We start from the raw sequence: 17,420 nt of genomic DNA, 5'->3' as shown, positions 1-17,420 counted from the left end.
TTTACCGCCATCTAGCGGCGGAGAGGAAACACTGCAGGCGCCCTTGTTTACCGCCATCTAGCGGCGGAGAGGAAACACTGCAGGCGCCCTTGTTTACCGCCATCTAGCGGCAGGGAGGAAACACTGCAGGTACCCTTGTTTACCGCCATCTAGCGGTAGAGAGGAAACACTGCAGGCGCAGTTCTGGAACACCCGCAGGGAGAAGATTGAGGGGGTTCCTCTGGACATGGAGGAACAGGCCCTTCAGTTCTGGACATGGAGGAACAGGCCCTTCAGTACTGGACATGAGGAGCAGGAACAGACCCTTCAGTACTGGACATGGAGGATCAGGTCCTTCAGTACTGGACATGGAGGAACAGGCCCTTCAGTACTGGACATGGAGGAACAGGTCCTTCAGTACTGGACATGGAGGAACAGGACCTTCAGTACTGGACATGAGGAGCAGGAACAGACCCTTCAGTACTGGACATGGAGGAACAGGTCCTTCAGTACTGGGCATGGAGGAACAGGTCCTTCAGTACTGGACATGGAGGAACAGGTCCTTCAGTACTGGACATGGAGGAACAGGCCCTTCAGTACTGGACATGGAGGATCAGGTCCTTCAGTACTGGACATGGAGGAACAGGCCCTTCAGTACTGGACATGGAGGAACAGGTCCTTCAGTACTGGACATGGAGGAACAGGACCTTCAGTACTGGACATGAGGAGCAGGAACAGGCCCTTCAGTACTGGACATGGAGGAACAGGTCCTTCAGTACTGGGCATGGAGGAACAGGTCCTTCAGTACTGGACATGGAGGAACAGGTCCTTCAGTACTGGACATGGAGGAACAGGCCCTTCAGTACTGGACATGGAGGAACAGGTCCTTCAGTACTGGACATGGAGGAACAGGACCTTCAGTACTGGACATGGAGGAACAGGTCCTTCAGTACTGGACATGGAGGAACAGGCCCTTCAGTACTGGACATGGAGGAACAGGTCCTTCAGTACTGGACATGGAGGAACAGGCCCTTCAGTACTGGACATGAGGAGCAGGAACAGACCCTTCAGTACTGGACATGGAGGAACAGGCCCTTCAGTACTGGACATGGAGGAACAGGTCCTTCAGTACTGGACATGGAGGAACAGGTCCTTCAGTACTGGACATGGAGGAACAGGTCCTTCAGTACTGGACAGTACAAAGTCTCGTGTAGAGAAATAATCCTGGACGAGTCAGAAAATAAATCACATTTCAAGCCATTTAAATTAGTTTTCTATAATATTGGAGATGTGAACATTTTGTGAAGAAATTGTTGACAAAAGACATTAAGGTTATTTAGAATGCCAGACAGATGACTGAATAAAGAACAAAACAATTGTTTTGACTTTTTGTGTTTTCTCCTTTGTATTGCTGCTTTATGGAGTACTTTATGTTTTACTTCAACTGTAATGTGGAGATCTCAGAGTGAAGGTAGTATATTTATTGACATTCCTCCAGGTGTAAATCTATATGATCCAGCAGAACGAGCATCAAAACAACACAATAATTAATGAATAATGGCCACTAACACAGAATAAGACAAAAGAAAAGATCAAATGGAAAATGGAGTAATAGACATTAAAGTAATAGTGTACACAGTTTAAATAACAGTGAAATCACATCATATGTATCACAAGGTAGAACACTTTACAACAATAGTTATGACATGTAGGCTTATAAAATAAGTCATTTTAAGAAAAAGAGCATTTTTAACTGAATGGGCTCAAGTTGATTTATTATACAAACATACTTGGGCCGTATATATCTTAAGGTATTTTAGAAAAGTGAGTACACATGGGCACAGCAAACTCTGCCAACTGTGGAACACCTCATGATCCTTTTTCCATTTGTGCCACCTTCCTCTTTCATACAGCCACTATCCGTCATTTTATTCACATCTTCACTCTGTCAGTGCCAAGGGAGGTTTTGTTTCTGTCTCCTCTGATGTCTTCGGGGGGGGGGGGGGGGGTGGCATTTTATCATCTTATACCTGCTTTTTGTCATAATTGTTTTATTTTGCTACTCACTTGTCCTTCCTGTTGGCTTTCCCTCTTTGCATCTGATTGTCATTTTTAGAATAAGAATGAAAAGAAACAAAACATTCTCATGTGGGATAAACATGAGAATGCAATATAAGTGGGAAAGCAGAGTTGCAGAGATTGTGCAGTATGGAATAAATCATTGTTTTAATACAAGAGACAAACACAAACGTCTTCAACCTTGACTAAAAGGAAGTCAGAGAGCTGGAGCCTCTACGGCTGGTTTCTGGGAGCTTCTTCACAACATTTAGTGCAGAAACGAAAAACTACTACTGGAATTCTGGTTTTGCAAACAAAGTTCTGGACACATACCTTGTTAAAAAAAAAACATTCAGAGCTTTGGAGACCAGTGGTAGTATTTGAATTCAGTTTTGTGAATGAAGTGGGACAGGAAGTGTAGAGAATCCAGGCAGACATTTTCTCACCCAACCCACCAGAAGTAAAAAAGATTGTATCTGTATTGTTGAGCTCAGTCTCTCAGCAGACAAGGGTCTGGGGTCTCCAACCCTGCTCTGTATGCGTCACTTTAAATAATTGTGCCATCAGGCATGTCACTTTAGTGTGTTAGCAGTGGGAGGGGATGCAGAGTTCCCCAACAAGTGTTTGTGGTCCGAGATTAGTTAAGTAGAGAGTAGAGAGCTTTATTCCTCCCCAGGGGGAAACACAAACTTACAGCAGCTCAAGGTAAAAGGTGCAGAACTTATAAAACTAAGGAATTAAAATATGTAAACATATGTAAATATCTAAACAAGAGCAAAAAGAGCACAAAAAAAGAATATGTAAATATAAAAATATTCAATCTCCTTCGTCTTAAGGTTGCTCACTCATGTCAACTTGTATTGCTGCAACTCACATGGGGGACTTTTTAAAACTTTATTAACTGAAAAAGACAGAAATAACAAGTGGCTCTTAAAATAAAAGCACAACAACGTGAGATGATTCATACAAATAAAGAATGATGGATGGATGGAGGATGGATACTTTATCAGTCCTATGGGGACTCGACATTAACTTAAAGGTTCATATAAACTCCCTGAACATGTTTTAGGAAGTTTATATGAACCTTTAAGTTCTAAAGTGATCAATCAAAGAATAATTATATTGAACCAGAGGTTTACATTTCCAGAAATAAATGCAGGTGTGACTGCTAAAGGCTCATGCAAGCTAATCTCCTTTTATCTCCATGGCAACAGATGCATCTTGCACAGAACACAGAACATCCATGCACCGTCTCCAGGGTCTCATGAACTGTGAGGACAACTTTGTGTCAGGGAGCTGCTCCTGTAAGTACCCACTTTGTTTCACTAACTCTTCTAGCTCTGCAAACAATTATTTTAATAATGGATTAATCCTCGGTCAATTATTTTTTCGATGAATCAATGAATCGTTAAAAAAAAACATTTCATATTGTAGGACCAGTTGACATTGAAAGAACCAAACATCAAATATGATTATTAAGCACATAACTGAACCAATACAAAGATGTATACAATATATCTACATATATACACGTGAATATAAGATGTAAACAAGATAATTGTTAAATAACGTTTAATGTACTTCAAGGACCACATAGTATAGTTTCATCCTGAGTGACCAGACTGGTAAAATATTGTTATAATAATCTTTTAATTTACACTTCCAAGTGTTTCTTTGTTATATGTGACGTTGCAGTAATTACATCCTCCGCTTTGCACTGCTTGTTTTGGTTTGTTTCCCCGCATCTGAGCTGCTCCGGTGCCGGTTAGCAGCTAGCCAGTTAGCGGCTAGCCAGTTAGCGGCTCGCCGCCGGAGGTGGCTCCGGTGCTGGGGACGTCGCTCCGGCGGCTCGCCGGTTCGCTCGAGTGCTGCGCCGCAACTTTCGCGTTGTTTCCGGAGCAAACGCCAGTCGGCTCCGGTGACGTCTCCCCGCCTGGGAGCGCGCTCCGGCGGTTAGCCGGTTAGCTCGAGTGCCGTACCACAACTTTGCCGTTACCGGTCGAGTGAAGCATAAATCACGCGACACAACGAATCGATAATTAAATTCGTTTTTCACTCTTTTAATAATCGAATTTAATCTATTATTAATCGGTTGTTGCAGCCCTAAACTCTTCTGCCTCCTCTTCTTTTGGTTTTACGGCAGTTTGCACCCACATATGTTGCATTTCCATCCAGTGATGCCGGTAACGTGTTAATTAGTTACCTGTTACTCTTATATAAACACTTTATTCAGTAGTGAGCAATCTAACGCGTTACTATTTCCAAACCAGTAATCAGATTAAAGTTACTTCTCCCTGTCACCTGTGCTCTGTGGGAATTGAACATGTGAACATCTGTCCACCCCTGGCTGGTGTGTGTGTGTGTGTTTCACTGTAACACTTGTTGGAGGGCGTTAAACCATCAGCCAGATCGGCCGCCAGGCTTCAGTCCATCAGCTCCATCGTCTCAACTCAGTGTTTTGTGTCCCACAGCTGAAGGGACGGTCATGGAGGAACCCCAGTGGTCGGACGCTGAGGAGGTCAGGAGCGTTGGGCTTCTGTCTGAGGTCAGGGCGCATCACTTCCTATCTGTGTGTGTTTCACACAAGATTGAAACTTAATGTGAATAAAGTTTTTTTTTACTCTTTGTGACAGGACTCTGGCATTACCAACGAGGACGCCGTCCCCCAGATCCTCCCGGCTGACAGTGGCTCAGCGGCAGAGGCCCTGCAGCCCGCCGACACTGACGCTCCCACAAAGCGTCGTCGGGTCAGCACGTCCGAGGATGAGGACGAGCCAGGTAAATATCTGGAGCAGCTTTTTTTCTTTTATTCCCACTGAGTTTCTGGTGAAACGACGTCAGTAGCTGGTGGAGTTTTTGAGAAAGCTCTGTCTCTCTGTCTGTCTCTGTCTCTCAGCGTTGAAGCGGTCTCACTCGGACAGTGGCGACAGCTATGACAAAAGTCGTGCGGCGAAACGCCACAAGCTGAAGGAGGCCCTGTTCGGCAGCGACAGTGAGTCTGAGGACGAGGAGGAGGCAGAGGTGCAGACCTCGCTTGGCTCCCAGTCGGCGTCAGTCTCTGACATGACTTCCAGCCTCAAACAAAGGCTGAGGGAGGCGTGTCAGCAGATCCTCTTGGTCCAGACGCCTCAGAGACTGATCACTGGAAAAGACAAGTAAGTCCACCTCCGACCACCTGACAACACCTGAAGCTCCCTGAAGACCACCAGAACCTCACCTCCTCTTCCTCCCCCTCCCCCCACAGAGCTCTGAGACCCGAGGACACTGACCGGGCCCGGGTCCCGATGCCCTCCACCAGGGTCTACCTGGCCCGACCCAAGTGGAATGTGGCGGGAAACTCCAGCAAGGTGAGTGACACTCCACAAGTTTGATTTTTGCGAGTGCTCTGGGGGAGCTTGGTCTTTCAGTGACGGTGCTGGAAATTTAAGGGTCTGTCCTTCATTTTCTATTGTAATACTGACAATACGCGCACGTGGCACCGTGCACGTGACAGTCGTACAAATAAATTAAAAGCTCTGCTATTTAAAACAATATTATGCAACACAAAACGAGATAAAGATGAAAGGTTTACAATCCTGCCACTTCAACTCACCACTGAATGTAAACTTTAACAGCAGAATGTCACTGATGGAGCCTCGACAGCAGCAGGAAGCAAAACACACTGCAAGTTTTCATTTGGGCCTCAAACACAAAGACACTGACTCCTGCTGTCACCAAAACCTCCACTGGAAGAAACATATTTAGTTCAGTGGCTCTAATGACATTAATAAACACTGTACAGAGAACCAAGGCTCAGAATTCAGATCTTAAAAACCAAACAGGCAATAATCATCCGTCACCATGAGACGTCAGAATAAAATAATACGGGATTGTTTTCCCTTTTATGTTTTTTGCAAAAAGCCTCCATGTTTCATTATTATTAATAAGCCACGCTGTCAGCAGGAAAAATGCACTCTCAATAACAGGAAGTTGTAAGTTCAAAGGTCAATGGAATCACATCGCTTTTTATTTTAAAAATAAATAAAAAAAATACATGTTTTATTTGTGTACTTACTAATCAACCAGGCAACAAATTATAATCTTCACACAAAACAACTAAAGTCCCATGTCCTGGCTCTCCTCGGGGGAGTTGCAGCTCACCCAATCCCCCCGGCGCCGCCTCTGGCAGGGTGGGTGAGGCTCCTTGAGGAACCAGCCTCTGAACCAGCTTCTGTTTCCTCTTGCAGGGTCCGGTCAGTCAGGGTGTTTCTCCCCGAAAGAGGGCGATGCGTCGCTATCGCTCCATCCGGTTCCTGACAAAAACCAGCGCAAACAAGATCAGCGTGGACGGGAACCGGATGCCCCTCTGAGGAGCAATATGAGCAATCAGTGTAAATAAAGTATTTTTTTTAATCAAGCTTGTATCTCCAGATTTATTCTGTTAGCTCGTGGCTGTGCTAGCAGCTCTCAGGTGTTTGAATGTGGGTTTTGTTGGTTGTTTGTTGTCTGTGGCGAGCTCCCGTAGCACCTGTACAGGAAACAGGCAGCATGAAGCACCACAAAGTTTTCTTCATCAAAGCTGAAAGTCCAACCACCTCGCTCCTCTTTCCAGCAGTGTGTGAGCGTTCCCACAGTCGCTAACTCCACAGTCCTTTTAGCAGAAGCTTTTAGTAGAAAACAGGAAGTGATGCGTGTCGCTCAATAGCCAATTGAAAGCAGGATGACGGTGACGTTGTCGGCGCACCGCCTCGCTGACAGGCGGGATCAAACCGCTGCTCCTCACCCTACGTCTGCTCCTCCTGACGGGACGGAGAGGAGGACCAATCAGAACGGAGCTGCTGGCGTCACTGGTCAGAGGAAGTGTGTGTGTCACCTGAAGGATGGCCAGAGGAGACTGGACGCTTCCTCAGCTGAGAAGACATGGAGAGAGAGAGAGATTTTCACACACACACACACACACACACACACACACACACACACACACACACACACACACACACACACACACACACACACACACACACACACACACACACACACACACACACACACACACACACACACACACACACACACACACACACACACACACACACACACACACACACACTCTCACACACACACACACACACACCAGGTGAAGTCCATGCGCAGCCGAGGGAACGCCTCCTCAGCTGACTTCTCATGAGCCGCTGCACGTCACCGTCACGTTCACCCACAGAGGCCAGCCACAATTTAATTTGATTAAGTTAAATAATAATAATAATCCAGTCAGTGACAGATGTGACACACTTAAATATGTGATCACATATTTGTTATTGAACTTGTTCATATTGTTTTAAAAACCGTATAAAAACCTGTAAACGGGAGCATTTTTAATGTGAATGCATCTGTAAAGTTTGGTTTTGGATGAAATCCAAATCTCTCAAATCTCAAAGCTCTCAGAGGACGCAAAGGGACAGTTGGATCAGGACAGAAGCACCTGCAAATGGTTTTCAATTCAGTGTGATTAATCAACGGACTGAAGCGACACTGCTCAGTCAGCAGTGTTCATAAGAATGGTGTTTGAAGACTCCTCTGTTAAAGAGGAATTCCTCACATTGCTACCTTTGAAAACAACAACCAGACGAGTGGATATTTATGATGCAGTGAAGAACTACTTTAGCAACAAAAATGTGTCATTAGAAAAATTGGTGTCTGTTCGGACTTTTGACTTTCCAGCCCTCCGAAAAGGCTTGTCAAGCAGCACACAATGGTATAACTCCTGTTTTTTCTGTTTTATTTCTTTAGTTGTATACTGCACATCTTCTCACGGCTACATAGGTACACAGGTACACAGGTCATAAACCTGGAAGTGATAAAATACAAACAATCACAACATATTCATTGAACATCATCATTTTAAGAAATAACCTTCTTCAGTCTAGATTGTCATTCACATTCACTATAGCGGAGATTGCTCAAAAGACTACATTACCCAGAATGCCCCGCTCCTACTGAGCATTCTCAAAGCGACACTATCGCTCACGTGATGTAAACACTTGCACGCTCGTGCTTACAAACTGCGCCCGTGTCTTTCAAACACAATTAACGGGACGAACTATGTTACTCAAACACACAACACATCAAACCTATCGTGTTAATGTCAGCCGCCAAGTGCGCTAAATAACTAAGGTCTCGGCCCGAGCTAACGCTAAAAGCCAAATGCTAACTAAAGTCACACATTCTCACCGAACATCCAGAGCTATAAATAACTTTCTACTACGTCTCACACGGCAGCGCGAGACAGAGACACATTGTGGCATACGTTAATGAACAGAAATCAACATGCAGTGTTATCAAGTCACATGATCAACTACATACCAACGGGCTGTGTGCTCCTGACAATGGTCCAGGTAAAAGAGGAACTCATCAGGTATTTCAAGTGAACCGTGATACTTGCGCATGCGCTCAAGCATGACATTAGAACTTTGACATACAGCCAAACTATCGCTGGATATATCTAAACAATCACACTATGGCCAGATATACCTGAACAATTATAAAGCTTGAACCACTTATCTCCATTATACATGAATTTAAATTAAGTTATTTAGACCCATTATTTTTACATTATTATTACTATAATTATAATTATTTTCTTTTCTTTTTTACAAAGTGATCATGAGACTCAACAGTGTCAATAACAAGTGATGGCTGTCCAGTTATGACAGGGAGGCATAATGGCTTCATAGCAAACTGCAAAGCAGATCCAGACTTTCCTAAATGTCTGAACTATCATTGTATTCTCCACCAACAGGCCATTTGTGACGGTCATGAGGTTTGACCATGTCATGACACCTGTCATAAACATTATACATTCTATTCGAGCGAAGGCCAAACAACATTGAAGTTTCAATTCTTTTTTGGATGAAGTATCATCAGAATATGGATCTTTTGCTGCACACAGAGATCAGATGGCTGAGCAGAGGAAAAAATCCTGCGTCAGTTTTTAACACTTCTGCCTGAAATCAAAGCGTTCATGGAAACAAGAGATGAGGGTTCAACTCTACTGTCTGACACTGAATGGCTGCTGGACCTGACATTTCTCACAGACGTCACAGAGAAATTCAATGACCTGGACTGTGAATTGCAAGGCAAGGGGAAAACAATCAGTGATATGATTAGTGCTGTCAAAGCTTTCAAGGCAAAGTTGGGCCTGTTGCTCCAACAAGTGAAGAAAAGGAAAATGCAGCACTTCCCTTCTGTGCACAAAATGCTGTAAGAAAATCTTGCTGCATCGGGGCCATGGACCTCCAGAAATACACAGACCTCTTGACCAGGCTGGGTCAGGAGTTTGAGGACAGATTCACAGACTTTGTGAGCCTGGAGCCCTGTGTCACGTTTATTTCAAACCCCTTCATGGATGTGGACATATCTGAGATTTCTGACCAAATGAGTGAGGCGTTTACTCTCAGTACTGTTGATTTGGAGATGGAAATTCTCAGTCAGCAAAATGATATCCAGCTGAAGTCACACAAGTCTGCTGAAGACTTCTGGAAACTTGTGGATACAAAGAAGTTCCTCAATATCTGCACAGGAGCCATGAATTGTGCTGCTCTGTTTGGCTCAACGTATCTTTGTGAATCTGCCTTTTCTGACTTGAACTTCATCAAGTCAAAGTTCTGAACTCGTCTCACCGATGCCCACCTGGATGACTGCATCAGAGTGAACCTCTCAGGATACACACCACATTATAAAGCCCTGGTCCACAGCATGCAGTGTCAAACATCTCATTAAAGGTAAGTAAATAATGGATTCATGGAGCAATGAACACACACACACACACACACACACACACACACACACACACACACACACACACACACACACACACACACACACACACACACACACACACACACACACACACACACACACACACACACACACACACACACACACACACACAGTATTATCTTTGGTGATATACTGTATATGATTAGTATATTTGGTTGGTGCGCTCGGTCCAAACATGGCGACGCTGTAGCATCACCACTAGATGGAAGTATCATCATTAGTGTCAGTGCCGCAGTGTCCACAGCAGAGATCCTGCAGGCAGATGGACACACTGTGTCTCAGGTGTCTCTGCTCCTCACCTGGAAAAACTTTGCAAGGAAAGTTTAGTCAGCGCGAAGCTCAGACTGGAAAACGATTATCTGTAACTAAACTAAGAGAATCTAAAAGAGTCCCTGGAAAATACGTCAAGCTGGCAAAAGAAAAAAGTGTGTGTGGTAGTGAAACGACTTTAAATGATTCAAGTATTTCTTCAGCGGTTAAAAGAAAGCGCGCTTGTTGTGAGTTTGAAGGGTAGCCTCCTCTTCTATCTCCATCTCGCCTTGTGCGATTTATTTTCAAGTTTTACCATCTTTACTGTGAGTGCGCGTCGATGACTGATCGTCACTTTTCGGCGAGGTGCTTGGTGGAGCCTTTAACACGCGCTCTCAAGCTGATCCACAGTGGGACACACTCCGTGCTCCAGTCGGACTTCTGACACTCAACAATGCAGGCTGCTCCACAAAAGTCTGAAACCATATCTTTACGCACGGGACTGGTGGTGGCGAGGGGACTCGGGATTGACACGGATCAGGCTTCATGTCTTGGTTTGGTTGCATCCCTGTGGAAAGTCATTTGAGGAGGTCGGAGGGGACCTGAACAGCCAAAAGAAAATCGAAACTTCCCCGGCTGGATTGACCACAACCTGGAAGGCTCCTAACTGGACTAAGCTGCTAGTTTAATACGTGCCTTTAACATCTTTGTGACAATTCCGTGGATTATCACCCACAGTCCGGGATCGCTACTTTTTGGAGACGCTGGATGAGAATTACGCGGGATTCCGCTAACAAATGACAGCCTGTACGCGGTTTGTTGCTTCCTCTCTTCCTCCCCTCCATCGCACCGACCCGGCGGATCACTCCCCTCAGCAGGGTCGACTCGGGGAGTAAAAAGCCTCTCTTGTCTCTTCCAGTGCGCCAGCGTGCGTCCGGGGGCCACCGGGCCGAACATATGGGGAGGAGGTTTCCAGATGTCCGTCACCGTGCTTGTGACTCTGCTCCTGCTCATTATAGACGTGAAAGCCAGTGGGGAGTACTGTCACGGCTGGCACGACTCCCAGGGAGTCTGGAAAGAGTGATTCCAGTGCCCGGAGAAAATTGACGGGGAGGACGCGATCATCTGCTGCGGGAAATGCGAGCTGCGCTACTGCTGCGCTACTGCTGCGCCAGCACGGACGCACGACTCGACCAGGGGAGCTGCGACAACCACAGGCAGGCTCTGGATCCCGGCACGAGCAAAGACAACAAGGACTCCGGCGCAGGGAAAAGGGAAAATGAAAAATAAATGAATTAAATTCAATAAAAATGTTATAGTTGTGTTTGGCACATATATATAGCAATAATAAAACCAACGGAGGTGGAACAGATAAATGAAGAAGAATTCTCAACAAAAAAAAAAAAAAGCAAAGCAATAAGGTGATCCCTGAAGCATTTTTTTTAAAATTCAAACTGTCTCACTAAATTCCCCCTCATCGTGTAATTTATGAATAGTATATACATTTCATTCATTGGCCAGCGGCCAAGACAATTTAAAGAGAAGCTGCTTTTATTCCCCTCACAAAGAAATAGGAAGTGTTTTTTCATGCAATGGCCCATTGAGTTTGTGCATTTGACACATTCTTCATTCACTTGCAGCCTAATTCATCATCGAGGAAAGATACACACTGCAGTGTCATGGAATAGCAGGCAGGAAATTATTAATGTGCTCAACATGAAGCCCTGATTGGTGGAGTGGTGGAGGTTACACCAGAGCATCGCTGCTAGTATGATTTGCTGTTTTAAACAAAGAGAAGGTAAAGGTCAGAGACAAGGAACTGGCTCACTCCCCCTGATTTAAAGGACTAAACAACCTCCCATTCAGCTACATTATTCATTTGCTTTTTATTCATCTATTTTATCTTTGCATTGTTTTTAATTCTTGTTAAAGCACTTTGTGTTACTTCACTGTACAAAAAAGTGCTGTATAAATAAAGATTGGAAAATAAATAAAGATTGGAAATTAAATCAGTCCACTTTAATACCTTTCTTTAAGCACATGCCAAGAGCTGTAGTTCAGCCTGAGTAACTTATTTTCAAAGGCTTCGTCATAAAACAGCAAGGAAAAAGAAGAGTCACAAATATCTGCTGGCAGCCGGGCTTGAGAATGTCACCCAATGCAAGCGCACACACACACACACACACACACACACACACACACACACACACACACACACACACACACACACACACACACACACACACACACACACACACACACACACACACACACACACACACACACACACACACACACACACACACACTCTTGCTGTATTGGAAAGCTGTCATGTGACAATCATCCTGACTGGTTGGGAATCTGAAAACATTTTGCTTGAAGAGATAATATATTTGATGTGATCAACCACAGATTGACCTCTGACCTTGCCAAATCCACCATCCTCTCCTCTGGTCAGGCTCTCAATATTATCAAGAGGTGGAAAGTAAAGAATGACATTTACTTGCGTTACTGTAATTTACAGGTCTTTCATGTACGTCTCCTCTTATAAGCAGTAGTATGCGGTGGTGTTTCAGTCAGGGCCAGCAGTTAAGCCCTGCAGCCACACATTATGTCCTACAGTAAAAACACAATCCAAATCCAATATAAGGCCACAACTATGCATCAGTACTTAATCCACACCAACATAACAGCTGATCAACAACCACAACACATTAAAACACCACTATGCAGCTTCGCCATCAGATCGATTTCCAGTGTTTCCAAAAGGTTTGCATGGGGGGGTGGGGGGGGGGGGGTGAGTCTCGCGCACTACTGTCATGCATGTGTGATTGTCTGTATGTGTGCACGATTGTATGGGAAACACCACTTTACAATCAAAAAACTGCACAAAATGCCAACGCCTTTCTAATCCAGAGAAAGTAAAAGAAAACTAGCACTCACTATCACGTGTAGATTAAATCCATCGTACTGTAAAATGCAGCACAAAGCCTTTGTTGGTCTGAGAGCTCATCCATTTCTGGTGTCGGTCTTTTTCTTCTTCCACTCACAATTGAAAAAGGTCCTGAAGCAGGTCCGCTATCGTATCATCAATCTTGCTGTTAAATTATCCGCCATCACTCCAGAGTAGCAGATAATAACAGAGTCATCACCATACTGCTAGTGACGGCCAAATGAAGCTTCAATAAAGCTTCATGAACCACTGTCTATATTTCCTGACTCCACCAGATGGCGCTCTTGGTTTGCAGATCCAGTCTGAAAGACTGGCAATGAAGTGTTTTCAAACATTTGTTGAACAGACAGTGCCATCTAGTGGCTTCAGGAGATAAAGACAGTGGTTCATGAAGCTTTATTGAAGCTTCATGTGGTCATCATTGGATACTGTCACTCAACATTTTAACCCAATAGCAGCGTCCAGCTTCCATCAGAGGGTATCAATGAAGTTCCTGCTGCCCCCAGCAGAGGAAAGGAGCTGTGGTGCGTTTAGAGGACATAGGAGATTTAAGATCCACAGTCATCTTATGGATATAGTTGCTAAAGTCACTAATTGATTCCAGACACAGATTTCAGAATCACTTTTTAATTATTAGAAAGAAAAGAAAAATAATTTGACAGGGCGAGCAGTGCTATATTCACCATTTCCCCCCAAAAAAACATGTATATATGTATGTATGTATGTATGTATGTATGTATGTATGTATGTATGTATGTATGTATGTATGTATGTATGTATGTATGTATGTATGTATGTATGTATGTATGTATTTGACCTATCTATCTATCTATCTATCTATCTATCTATCTATCTATCTATCTATCTATCTATCTATCTATCTATCTATCTATCTATCTATCTATCTATCTATCTATCTATCTATCTGTTGAGATTGTTGTCATTTTCCATAGGAACTGTTGAACTCAAATGTGTTTGACACCCCTGTTATTCAGGGTGTTTTTTGTTTTTGTTGTTTTTGAGAGGTTTTGGACCTGTTTTGGTGTTTATCTTGTGTCTATGAGCTTGTTTCATTATCATGATCTAGTTAGGTGGCAAGAAATTGTGACAGCTATCTTAAGAAATATGAAAAACATTGATTTACTGACTCATTCATGCCTTGTCTTGTAAAGTCTTCTGATTGTCGCTATTGACTTTTTCAATTGTTACATGGATTCTTGAAAATCTTTTTCTGTGCAGTTTTTCTGGATACTCTGACACTCTTCCTCCATTTGGTCCTTTGCTGCAGGTTCTGGGGACGCTGTTTTTCCTGGTAGCCAGCATCCTGTACAAGCCTCCTCCAGAGTCTCCGCAGAGCAGCTTCGAGAGCACAGACCATGGAACCGGAGTGCTGAGCGACCTGCCCGTCAAAAACTTGCCGGAGGATGGCGTCATCGTCAACACGCACGCCAGGTCATGACGTCTGGGGCGCGCCGTCCTCACTGACATCTGAAAACGAATCGCATTTAAAAAAAATTCCAAGAATTTTGTGTGATGACATTCTTGATTCTTATTTTCATGATATAACGTTTGTCATTGAAAGCCAATGAAGCTCCTGAAGCCCATGTCGTGTGTGGAGCGTTTCCACAATGTCATCACTTTAATTCTTCTGTTCCTTCACTTGTGCTGTAAGAACGTTGCACTGCTTTGTTTTCCCTCCACAGATGAAGCCATTGGTCTGATCTCCTGTAAACAATGAAGCCACATCATCTTTTCTTCTGAAGCCCCACTGCTTCTATTTGACCTCATATTTCTGATGAACTTGTGTTCTTCCCAGTAACTGGGGACAAAGTGAAACTGAATGTATTAAACAATATTCTCACACTGGAATCATTTCCTCACAAAATGAGTAAAGTAGAAAGCAGAAGATCGTTTGGCTTCCTTGAAGTCATGAGTCATAATGTGCAGTTAAAGTTCACTGCAGAGCCCAGCGAACCGTTCAATCACTTGAAGCTCGTGAATTGTTTCAATCAATGTTCACATTGACCTCTGTTTCCCAGCATGCCTTGCATCCGACAAGCTGCCCATGGCCTGGCTTGTAACCTCTAAATTATATTAGACCTTTTTTAACATTTGTGAGGAATATTGTTCTTAAAATATGTTTTCACTCTGTGATGGTTTTAAATCTTTATCAATATCGCAACAAGGGAAAATGTGAAGTGGGACTCACTGTGGATATTCAATTAATCGGAATAGGAAGTATTTGGCACAGACTTGCAGCACAAATATATTTTCTGTCTGAAAAGCACATGTGTACTTTGGATTATTAGACATGCAGCCTAGTGAGAAGTGGCCAGAATTGTCAATGCATTGAGGATCTATAAGTAATAGACTGGTGGTTCCCAGTGTGTTTTCCTCCAGAGAGGCTGCAGACCCCCTCTTCATGATTTAATGTCCAAAACAGTGAAGCCAAATGCTGCTGGACTCATTCAGGCTTACCAACATACAGAAGCAGCAGAAGAGTGACGTTTCCTTCATCTGCTCCTCATTCATAATGTGTGTTTTTCCCTTCGGGCCACACTGTTGCTTGCACTATGGCCTCAGAGTGAAAAAGGTCTCCAGTCCCATGTTGAGATCTGGCCTCCTTTCAAAAAAAAAAAAATATCAGTGTGGTTTTATATCTAAGACAGTAAATGCTCAGGTGTCCACCCTTCAGAACCAGTTGATCTTGAATGAACCAAACAGCAGCAGCAGCAGCTCATCACAGATCTTTTGATAGGTGATGGCCAGAGATCATGAATCCATCAGAAAATAATGAAATGTGTCAAACCCCAAACTGAATATAGCGACCCGACATTTGCATTGATGTACACAGAAAATCCTTGTTGCAACAGGTTGTTAAGCCATTTGCACATAATCAACCAAAGTGATGATGGTGTGAAGTCATATGAGTACCACCATGCAGGATTTAATAAGGATTAATGGTCAGACATTTTAAGAGAATCGCAGTGGGAGAATCTACCGTCGTCTCCTCGATACTGTATTTTGTGAAAATTGTGAGAAATGTAGTGTCATCAGATTCGGCACTTTCCATATAAATTTGGTAATCTTCAGGTTTGAAAGAGAAGAAAAGAAAAAGTCTGATTGCTCCTTCAACCCGATGTATAGATTCGTGTCTTGGGACACTTTTGCCTCTTGTTTTCATGTCCCACAATACGAAGTTCAAACTAATACATTTCAATTGGACTTATCGTTTGTGTAAAATAAAGCTATCTTCTTGGAATTTGTGATGAATTTCTGAATGGGTTGTCAAACAGTAACAACAAAATTGCTGAGATTGGAAAAACCTTCAGAAGCTAAAAATGTTGTCAAGGTAGCATTAGACTTTGTGCTCTGTTCCACACACACTTGTGATTAAACCTTATTGTGTGATGAAACAATATTTCACAAAAACTTGAGAGATGGGAACGTGTGAATAGTTTCCCATTTTCTTTCCAGAAGAGTCTCTCAAAGTGTCGTTTACAGGCTCAATATAGTCCATCTTAGCCTTACAAGTGTTCTTTAATCATGCGTGGAGAACAGACAACATTCAAAGCTTTATCAAAGAAATCAGATGAGTGCAGAACTTGCTGAAGTTCAGGGCACTTGAAATATATAATCCACTTTTTTCAAGATGATAAATGAATCATAGTTTTCTTTGAAGAAAGAAAATGTGACATCATCACTAATACCTTGTTGGACTGACAAATGTAAATGGGTTTTCTCTCTGCATTTAAGGACCAATCAGAATATGTGTAAAATCCTCTAATCTAAAGTCGGCTCCACTCTTTAAGGATCTCCACCACCGGGATCAGTCTCTGGCCTTTGCTGATCTTGGGGCAAAACATGTTCCTGTATGGCAGAGTCTTCACTTGGACTGTTATTTTTATTAACCAAGAGTCTAAATACAAAGTGTCTATGCTTCCTGGACACATGTTTTCTAAAGGAATGGAATCAAGAGAAAGATGAGTGGAAACCAGCTAAACCACAGGTGATACTGACATTTGATTCATTGCAAGTCCAATGTGTTGAATTAACTTCATAAGAGTAAATGTCCTTCGAGTGCAGTTGAGGCATAATGACCTTGTACAGGAGGTTCATCTTTCTGAGTAAAGTTACTGGAAGGTGTTTGTCTCCTTCTTGCACAGAACTCACAATTAGTGATGGACAAATGAAGCTCCAATAAAGCTTCATGAACACTTTCTATATTTCCTGACTCCACCAGATGGCGTTCTTGGTTTGCAGATCGAGTCTGAAATACTGGCAGTGAAGTGTGTTTTCAAGCATTTGTTGATCACACAGTGCCATCTAGTGGATTTAGAACATAAAGACAGTGGTTCATGAA

This window comes from Blennius ocellaris (assembly GCF_963422515.1).
Source record: "Blennius ocellaris genome assembly, chromosome: 5".
NCBI lineage: Eukaryota > Metazoa > Chordata > Actinopteri > Blenniiformes > Blenniidae > Blennius > Blennius ocellaris.
This window is presented reverse-complemented; position numbering follows the sequence as displayed.